This window comes from Aythya marila (assembly GCF_965140915.1).
Source record: "Aythya marila genome assembly, chromosome: 1".
In the NCBI taxonomy this organism is placed as follows: Eukaryota; Metazoa; Chordata; class Aves; order Anseriformes; family Anatidae; genus Aythya; species Aythya marila.
Window position 1 is genome coordinate 206,272,146 of NC_139042.1, and position 9,235 is coordinate 206,281,380.

The window sequence follows — 9,235 nt, forward strand, 5'->3', positions numbered from 1 at the left end:
GGGGCGTTGTGGCAGACGTAGTAGGCGTTGAGCATGGCAGCTGGGCTGAGGATATCCACGTCCTTCACCGCCTTCTTCCCTTTCTTTTTGGAGCTTTTGCCTTTGGCACGCTTGGGCTTACTACTTTTACCCGCCTGCAGAGAGAAAATGACCACAAAAACACACCGTTAGCTCTGCGTCTGGATCGTTTGGATTCTGGGTAGAGGATCCTGAGCCTCCTGAACAGCTTCACTGCATCATGGTCCTGGCTTGCAGCATTAGCTCAGAGCCCCCCACCAGCCTCCTGTACTTTGTGGTGATTTTATGTAGGGACTACCAAGCATTAAAACACTTTCACCAAATCCATATTTGCTCTATAGCCTGTAAGAATCTCTCAAGTCATCAGACAGGGATGATTAGTGTTCCGCCGTGCTTCTGTCTGGCTAAAAAAAGGGTTGTGCATAATGGAAATCAAACATTCTTTTCAATTGATTTTTTAATTAATGCATGCTGCTCCTCTACCGCTGGCGGTAACACAAATCTAACCAGCAGCTCTGCCATTCTCTGTGTAGGAAGAGGGGCTGCTAAAACTCATCCAGACCCTGGAGCAGGCCAAAGACTCCCGTTAACTCCACCTGAGGAGTGCTGCTGCCTGAACACCCAGCCTCTTGCATCCAAGAGGGGTTTGCCAGCCTCTGATTCACTCCCGGGATTATTTTCCCACCCACCCTGGGCACTCCTCGCAGGAAGCCTGGAGTGTGTGTGCGTGGAAGATGCTGCCTCCAGGCACTGAGCAACAGAAAGCAGCTCGGGGACCACAGGGATCTCTCCTTGCTGCTGTGTGGGCAGGAAGAAGGTGATGGCAGCACGAAGCCACAAGGTGGGCAGCGTCCCAGGAATGGATAGAGCAAGAGCTAGCCCCAGAGAAAAGGCCAAACAGGAGCATTTGCACATCACGAGTGACCGAAAGTATTCGACCCCTGGTCTGATGCCAAGAGCACTTTTTGTACACACCAAGTCACCTTCTGCATCTGCCCACCCATTTCTCTTATTTGACTAGCTTTGCACACCACTAATTAACAGTTCTGTGCGATTCATTCAAAATAAAACGGATGGGTGCGAAGGCCGTATGTAGCTATCAGCCAAGCAGAAAAAAAAAAAATAGAAATCATGAGGTCCATATAAAACACACCACAAGAAGAGAAACAAAAAAGGCAGACCAGCAGAAAAAAAAAAGAGAGCGAAAGCTGCAGATGCTGGTGGCATTGTTCCTAAAGTTTCAGTCATGCAGACTGCAAACTACTTGAACCCAGACACGCATCAGAGAGGGCGACAAGCCTTTTATACAGACCTTAATTGGACAGAACTTGTTGAATACTTTATGTGCTGGAATGTGTACACTTCAGAGTGGATGCTGACATCAGATTTTTCAGCCAGCCTCCTGAGCCACGCTCCCAGTTTGCGCTCCCAGCAGGGTCATGGCAGATTTTGTGAGCTTAATTAGGTTCCTGGTCAGAACCTGGCCTGTAGCTGATCTTTCAAAATAAAAAAGGTGCTTACAGGTAAGGCCAAACTTTTGTAATAAGTCTGCAGTGAGAAGCAGGGAATGTCTTTGGTCTAAAGCTGACTCACTGCTCCTGCTGTCTCTCTGCAACAGCTACCTCTGACCTCAGGGCTTTGAATGTCAGCAGTCGGTCATTGTCAGCAACTGGCTTTTTCTGTCTCTTATTAAATGTGGTGGCATCAGAAAGCTGCAGTCTGCAGTCAGCTCACGCGCTCCGGCACAGCCTAAAGAAGGGGTTCCCAAAACGTGGGCAGCTAACAAGCTCCTTGACAGCACCACAAACGCTGTCAGATGTCACACCTCGTGTGTACACACGCACAGAAGGCAGTGCCGGAGCCAACGCGTGGCACAACAGCCAACAGTCCCGGAATTTCTTAAGGATTTATCAGGTAACCAAAGTTGAACAGGGTGTAGCTCTTTTTTTGGCAGTTAGAGGCAGGACTGAAGCAGCTCAGAGTTCCTAACTCTTAAAAAAAAACCACCAGGATATCCACATTTGTGTGGTGTTTTCATTCACCCGCAAGGAATTGGATTTGGGGCTTTCTAAGATGCCTACAGACTTTTACAGCCTAGAGTCTGTACACTGCAAGAAAGATCTAGAAGCCAGAACGTGGGGCAGACTTGCACACAACATGAAAGCGTGCAGGTCAGGTTATGCCCTGCAGCCGTGGAACGGAGCCTTTTGGCTATTAACGCCTCCTCCTTAAAATGTGGAATCAACACTAATCGGAAGAATCAAACCTGCATTACCATGGTTAAGTCCTGTCAGTGAGCTGGGAGCCTCCACGCTAAGCCCTGAAGATGGTCCCTGCAACACACAATCATGTAGCGAGTTACACACTGTGCAACACATTACTATTATTTGCCCTAAACGTTAGTTAGAGGATAAAGGAAGAGGGAAAATAGGTCCTTGCACAGCCAGGACCTAGTGTGCCGTACCTAAAAGCACAGAACCACCAGTGAGGTAACTCTGAGCTCTGCCAGGGTCCAGGACTCGGAGCTTCCCTGCACAGATTTTGTGGTCTCCTAGGGGATCTCCCAGCACATGCCTGGCCAGGGAGGAGAGGAAAGGAGAGGAGAAATAGAGCCTGGGCCACAGCCCCCAATGGCCCCACAGCAAGACCCTACTAGTAGGTAGCAGCAGGGTAGCACAGGGCAGGATCCCACCGCTTCCCTCCACACCTCCCAAAGCCTTCCCGTCCCCTTTCTCCACGCGTGAAAAATTATTAAAAAAATAATAAAATTTAATTATTTTTTTTCCTCAGCTTCTTCCCGGCCGGCCCACCCCACAGAAACGCGGCGCTACCCGCACACCCCCCGCCCTGCCGGCGGCGGACCCCAAGCGCTGAACGGGTCCGGATCCCGGTCCCGGTCCCGGTTCTGATCCTGGTCCCGGTTCTGATCCCGGTCCCGGTCCCGATTTTGATCCCGATTTTGATCCCGGTCCCGGTCCCGGCCCCCCCGGCCGCAGCTGCCCCGTTGCCATGGCGCCCACCCGCGCATGCGCTACCCGCCGCCACCGACCGTTGGGGCGGCAACGGCCGCCTCAGGAAAAGGGCGGGAAAAGCCTCTGAGGGGAACGAAACCGCTCGCGGAGGGGCATTGGAGGAATAAATACATTCAATAAATACATTTTTTAAAAAAAAGTACCTCTGTAGTTTTTATTTTAGAGAAAGAAGTTGCGGGTTTTTTTCAAAGGTTGTGGGAAAAATTGGGGTTTCACAGAGTTGTGGAAAACAAACAAACAAACAAACAAACAAAAAAAAAACAACTCAAATTTGTGGGCAAAAAGCCTTGGGTTGGGGTATTTGTGGGCAAAAATTACAAAATTGGGTTGGGGTATGCCGGGCCTCGGCTTTTGGGCTGTGCTGGACAAGGCACAGCTCACGCCTCTGTGGTCTGTGCTGCTGGAACCTGTTAAACCAGCATCACGTACCACAGAAACATTCTTAAAAACGACCTCTGGGCTGGGCTGAGTTGAGAACTGCAGTTTCAGAGAGCGGGTATCAAATAGAGCTTGGATGTTTTCCAAAAAAATCCCTTAGAGTGATAAAAATTTAAGCTGATATCCGAGGTATAAGTGAAGCCACGTGAAGTTGAGGGGTCACAGGGAGGAGCAGGCAGCTGAAGGGCTGATTTTGTTGCTTTGCTCCTTTTTTAGGGACTTTTTTTTTTTTCTTTCCCCACAACCAGTGTACTACTCACAAATACTGTTTTTGTTAAATGGGTGTGAGACAGGTTTCTGTTCCACATCCCTCAGCACCAGGCTTCCACTGCTGTGCGCTCCCATCTGCAAAGTGACAGGAGTCCAAAGCAAAAAGTGGAATAAGTGGAAAGTATCAAGAGCTGATCCAAAGTGGAAAGTATCAGGAGCTGAATCACCGTATAAAAGTAAATAAATAAATAAACAAAATTTAAAACAAATAAAAAGCTTGTAATCATGCTATTGCATGACACTTCAGTGAGTCTGCCTAGAACCTTGTTCCATTTTTATCTGAGATGTTAACCTCTTGCAATCTGCTTTCTTGTCCATAAGCCCGTAGAATGCACTTTATCATATTTCCAACTTGTCTTCAAAATCTTTACAGGTAGGAGCTTGGAATTTAGTGCAATTTCCTAAGGAAAAGGGGCTTGTACCGCCACAGAGGCTGCCTGTCATCCCCTGTGCCATGACTTTTGAGCCAGCTCTAACCGAGTTTGACACAAAGCCGAGAGTTCAAATATATTAATTTCCTATGAGTTTCATGAAAATTGTCAGCTGTGCCGAGCGTGGGAGACAGACACTATTAATATCTCAGCTGAGGAAATGTCAGCACAGCTCAGCCCTTCTCTAGGCTGTTTGGCAAGAGCATGTGCTGTTCCTGCAGTGGGGAGGACAACGTGGTATTGAAGGGCAATGGGACATGAACCTGTAGGAAGACAGCTTTGTTTCAGAATAATTTCAACATTAAAAAAAAAAAAAAAAAAAGAAATTAATAAAAAGATTCCCTTAATTTTGGGAGCTGGAAGCTATAAAATAAGTTTCAAGTGACAGGTATTTTAATACAATGGTAAGTACTGCAGCCCTATGTGTAATTTCTTTTCTTTCTTCCTTTCTTCCTTTCTTCCTTTTTAAAAGCATTTTTTGAAATAGAGATGCATTTACTTTTATTTTTTTAATCAAATATAATAGCTGTCCAGCCTTTGCTTTCTCCCCTAGTATGAGAATCATATATATTACAGTGTACTATACACATACATTTAAGTAAATCAGCATTGGAAAGGCTTGTAGGTAGAATAAACAATTCAGATTTACAGATACCCTACCATCTTTCCTGTTCTTCCCCTCTTCCTGGCAGCTACAGAGATTGTTGGATTTCTTGCAAACATAAATTTCCGTCTCATGTAATTATAATGATTAATCTGCATTCAGTCATTGCTTTGGATGCTGGTAGGTGATGTGGTTAGATGGTATGCAGACTGTAAAGAGGCTTTTTAATACCGATAGGAGGTTGGATATACTCGGTTAGGAATGCAGAAGTGCAAGGGGGAACTGAGCAAAACGAAGTGTTTGCAGGGAGAGTAGCTCAGTCAGGTATGCTGAAAATAGGAGGAGATACAGAGAATGAGCCAGACTTATGACCTACTAGGTTGAAGCATGGATTAAAAAAGTATGACAGATCTCCCAAAAGTGAAAGCAAAAGAAGAGATGAGAACAAGGAAAGCAGGAGTCGGTCCAATACATTAAGAGAAGTAAACATATCAGTGAAAGAAAGGAATAATGTGGTAGGGAGGAAATTTTTGCAGGAAAATAATTACCTGCATGTGGACTAGGTATCAAAGGAGGGCAAAGTGACAGGAACGAGGGCGACTGATAGGCTGCAGCAAAACGTACCTGGTGAGGACTAGAGGAAGTCAAAGAGCAAAGGCACTGCTCAGCAAAACACTGGTCTAATGATTATCTCTTTTATCAGCAGGGAAAGTTGAGCCAGCAGGGCAGGCCGAGTGGGGAAGTGAGACCTGGAAACTTTGGAAATAACAACTGGGTCATCACCTAACACCACGGCTGCCTCGGAGCCGGGAGAGAGCAAGGTGCTGCTGAGGAGGACAATTTGAAAGGCATTTTTGAAACACGGAATACAAACCATCAGATTGTTTGCCTTGAGAAGGAAGGGACCGAGTTAATGGAAAACACAAGTTTGTCTTCCTGAAGTCGTGTTAGTAATAAAGTGTTTGTGATCAGCTGACTGCCATTACCACAAATACGATGCAGTACCTCTCCCTCAATCCAGTGGAAATGCTCTGTTGTAATCTGGACATGTTACGTGCTTTCAGGTACAACTGATAAGACACGCAGCCCAGAAACACACATCTCAGATTCTTTTACTTCTCATGGATATTTTATTTGCTCTACCTTTTTCCCTTTCATAACTGCTTTCTGCTGCCGTGAGTAGGATGCAGGTTTTGTTGCACAGGAGAAAGTGCTGCTGGAAGGGAATTGCTTTCTGATCAGTGGGGAGTATCAGACTTCACTGAGGCTAATGAGCACGTTACCTCCCTTCTATTCAGACGAAATGATGGAGCAGCTGAACTGCTTTGTCTTCGGCTGCAAAGGAAAATGAGGGATCCTGTTACCCTGTATCATAGACCAAGCTTGTCAGGGCAATGTAGAAGACAAATCATGGACTGAAGAGGTTCCTCGCCAAAAGGAACAAGGCCTTGGGCTTTGCTTGGTGTGGGTGCATCCGTGGCTGTTGTTTTTGGTGGCTGTCTACTTATGCAGCTCCCACATTCCTCGTATTTCTCTCCCATTCCTGCCTCTTATGAGGCCACAGATAACGGAATCGGTCAGCCTTCTGAGATGCAAACAGCCCTGCCAGAAGAACCTTCACTGCTGGGGGAAATCTCAGGGGAATCCTGGTACCTGATCAGAAGGAGCCAAAAAAGAGAGAAAGAAGCAAAAGAACAAGAGAAAATAGGGAAAGGGTCAGAAACATGGCTCAGAAATGCTGCCTGTAGACTTTCTAAGTAAAACACTTTAGAATAAAGCTTGGAATAAATAAAGAAATGACGAATGAATAATGAAAAAATAACAAAAATATTTTTTCTCTTTTCATGGAAAAATGATTTTGTGTAATTTTCTAATCAACAAACCACAAGGCATAAAAGAAGTGATCGTAATTACACCCATTGTCTCCTTTTAGCAAAAGCAACTGTCAAATTACCACATTTTACTATTAAGAGTAAAAAGAAGTAACAGCAGTGACAAGTGTGTCAGAAATTAGATCAAGCGTACAAAAATTAGCCTGCACAGTCAACGTGGTTTTTGTTAAGATACTTGGAGCTGGTTACGGAACAAGCTGCTGTTTACAAATGCAAGGGTTTTGATAAATAATTAAGGGAGGTTCCTGCAAACTGGGAGGATAACGAACCTGGCCTCATAAAGACACCGCTGTAGCTCGAGTTTGATAAATAAAGAGTGCTTTAGAGGTCAGGACATCTCGCTATCGTTATTTTTATAGAAATACTCACATAAGGGAACGGAGGGCTGTTAGGTTATGGTCCTTTCCACAGAGAGAGTGGAAAATTTACACAGGGGACCGTGTCCAACCAGAGAATCAAATGACTCCTGAGACTTAGTGGGAGGAACTTACTGCCTTATACTCTGTATGCCAACAAGTTGATATCTTTTCTTGTATATTTTTAAACATGCTGTCCCATAAGCCATGGAATTACTGAAACCCAGTGTCACACTGGCATTCATCCCTTCCCTTCAGCCCCCCTGCCCTGTACTTTTCCCAATCTTGATCCCAGTTCTTTTAGGACTGGTCCCTGCTGAACCAATCGAGAAATGGCTGAGCTGCCCTGCTTTGCCTCACCTGGGGCATTAATAGGGTCTGTCCCTCTGCTCAGATGTCCCCTTTCACAACTCTCATAAGAACACAACATCTTTGAGGTTATCCTTTACTCAAATCTGCATGGAATCGGTTAACCAGCTCAAAAGTTGCTTATAGAGGACTGAGAGAGTAGGAGTGCAATCGCCGAGTGCCTTTTATCCTTAGGAAATGAGCTAAAATTAGGAACAGAAGAATCTTAAGGTACTGAAGATATTGACTTACCAGCAGCAGAGCTTTCTGCAACCACCTGTAGGCTGGAAAAAAAAAAAAAAAAAAGCTCTGCAGACAGTTTCAACAGAAACTGAGCACATGCAACTGTTCCTGGAACCAGCAGTCATGTTTGGGGTACGATAAGATACAGCTCCTCCAGCTGTACAAAAAAAAAGTAGAAAACTATAGTCTAGAACTTTTTTTTCTCCTATGTGTCAGAATGATTATCCCATAATTGCTGCCTTCTGACTTTTTTAGGGAGAAGAAAACCCTCGCTGCGAAGCAAAGAAGTTTTAAGCTGCTACCAGCTCGTGGTTTGAGGACTCGTAGCAGGATGGAGACTTCCCTGGTACTGCTGGAGGAGCAGCAGCTCAGGCTGCCAGAGGAGCTGGTAAGGGAGTTTTCTAGAGGATCCTCAGTGAATACACTGCTAGAATGTGTCTAGGGAAAGTCTTGGCATTATTACTTTGACTTGCATCTGTTTGTAACTAGAATAAACTTATTAAATAGGTTCCTCTGTTCCTGTCAAAATGGCATTTGCAGCGTGCTGTGCGCTCTGTAGGGAGACCAGCAGTGTTTATCAGCTGGAGCTGACACCCACATTGCCCCTCTTTCCCCAAAGAAACCCTCACGAAGCATGGCCCGTCTCAACAGACGTACAGTCTGTGATAAATCCACGATGAGATAAAGCATTTAACTTAAAAGTCTACCTTTCCCTAGTTACTTTTTTACACGGAGGTTCAGTTTTTTATATAGAGGTATATTTCCAGGAAGCTTAACTTGTGGTGGAAATTAATAGTATTCAAACATAACAGCTCATACCTTCTTCTACCGCATAGATCCAGGCAAGAATTTGTATTTCTATTCCATACCTCAGTAAAGATGGAAGGCACTGATAAGCTATACAAGCCTCATATGAAGCAGAATTTAAATATTAAATGCAGAAAAATGAACGTGGTATCAAAGAGGATAACCAGCACCCACACAAACACTGGGAAAAGGAGACACTTGGTGGCGGGTGGGGAGTTGTGAGCCAAATATGAAGGGCTTTCCTAAGGTTTTGATTCTTTAATAATTAATCAGCTCCCTTGTCCCCGTGGAGAAACACCTCCGTGCCCTTAGTTTATTAAAACTAAAAGGATTTGATACTTCGATAATACTTCCTTTACACTCACACTTAGCTGTTAGGAACTAAGACTGTTTTCTAAATCACTCTAAAACAGAGAATAGCAGAGGAATGATAAAACAAGTGGCGCAGCTGGAAACAAATATTGGGACTATTTCAGTGTGGGGTCACCATGAGAAGGAAGGAAAAAGGGAACAGACAGTGTCCCTTGTGCCAGACCATGCAGGGCTCAGCTCAGCTCTCAGGACCCTGGCCTGTGGGAGAAATGAGGGAAAAACTGCACATTTGGTAGGAAAAACAGATGAATCATCACAGAGAAAATCCTAAACTGTCCAGTTAGTCCTGGGCTCTGTCCCCTAGCACCTGGCTGGAAATAGCAGCATTTATACGACATTTCTACCCCTAAAACAAACAAACAAACAAAATTAACCAGCATTTAAATTAAGGTGCACGAAGAAAAAAAAGTCCCAGCAAATGAAT

At 44.9% G+C, this 9,235-nt stretch overlaps 1 long non-coding RNA gene across 1 annotated transcript; it reads right to left on the reverse strand.

Annotated features, from left to right (window-relative positions):
* On the reverse strand, positions 1-4,465 carry LOC309891891. Its single transcript, XR_014319565.1, has 4 exons — positions 2,881-4,465; positions 2,483-2,592; positions 1,331-2,351; positions 1-134 (listed from the first exon to the last, which is right to left on the reverse strand). It is a non-coding gene; the product is annotated as an uncharacterized lncRNA (long non-coding RNA).
* Between the last annotated feature and the right edge of the window lie 4,770 nt (positions 4,466-9,235).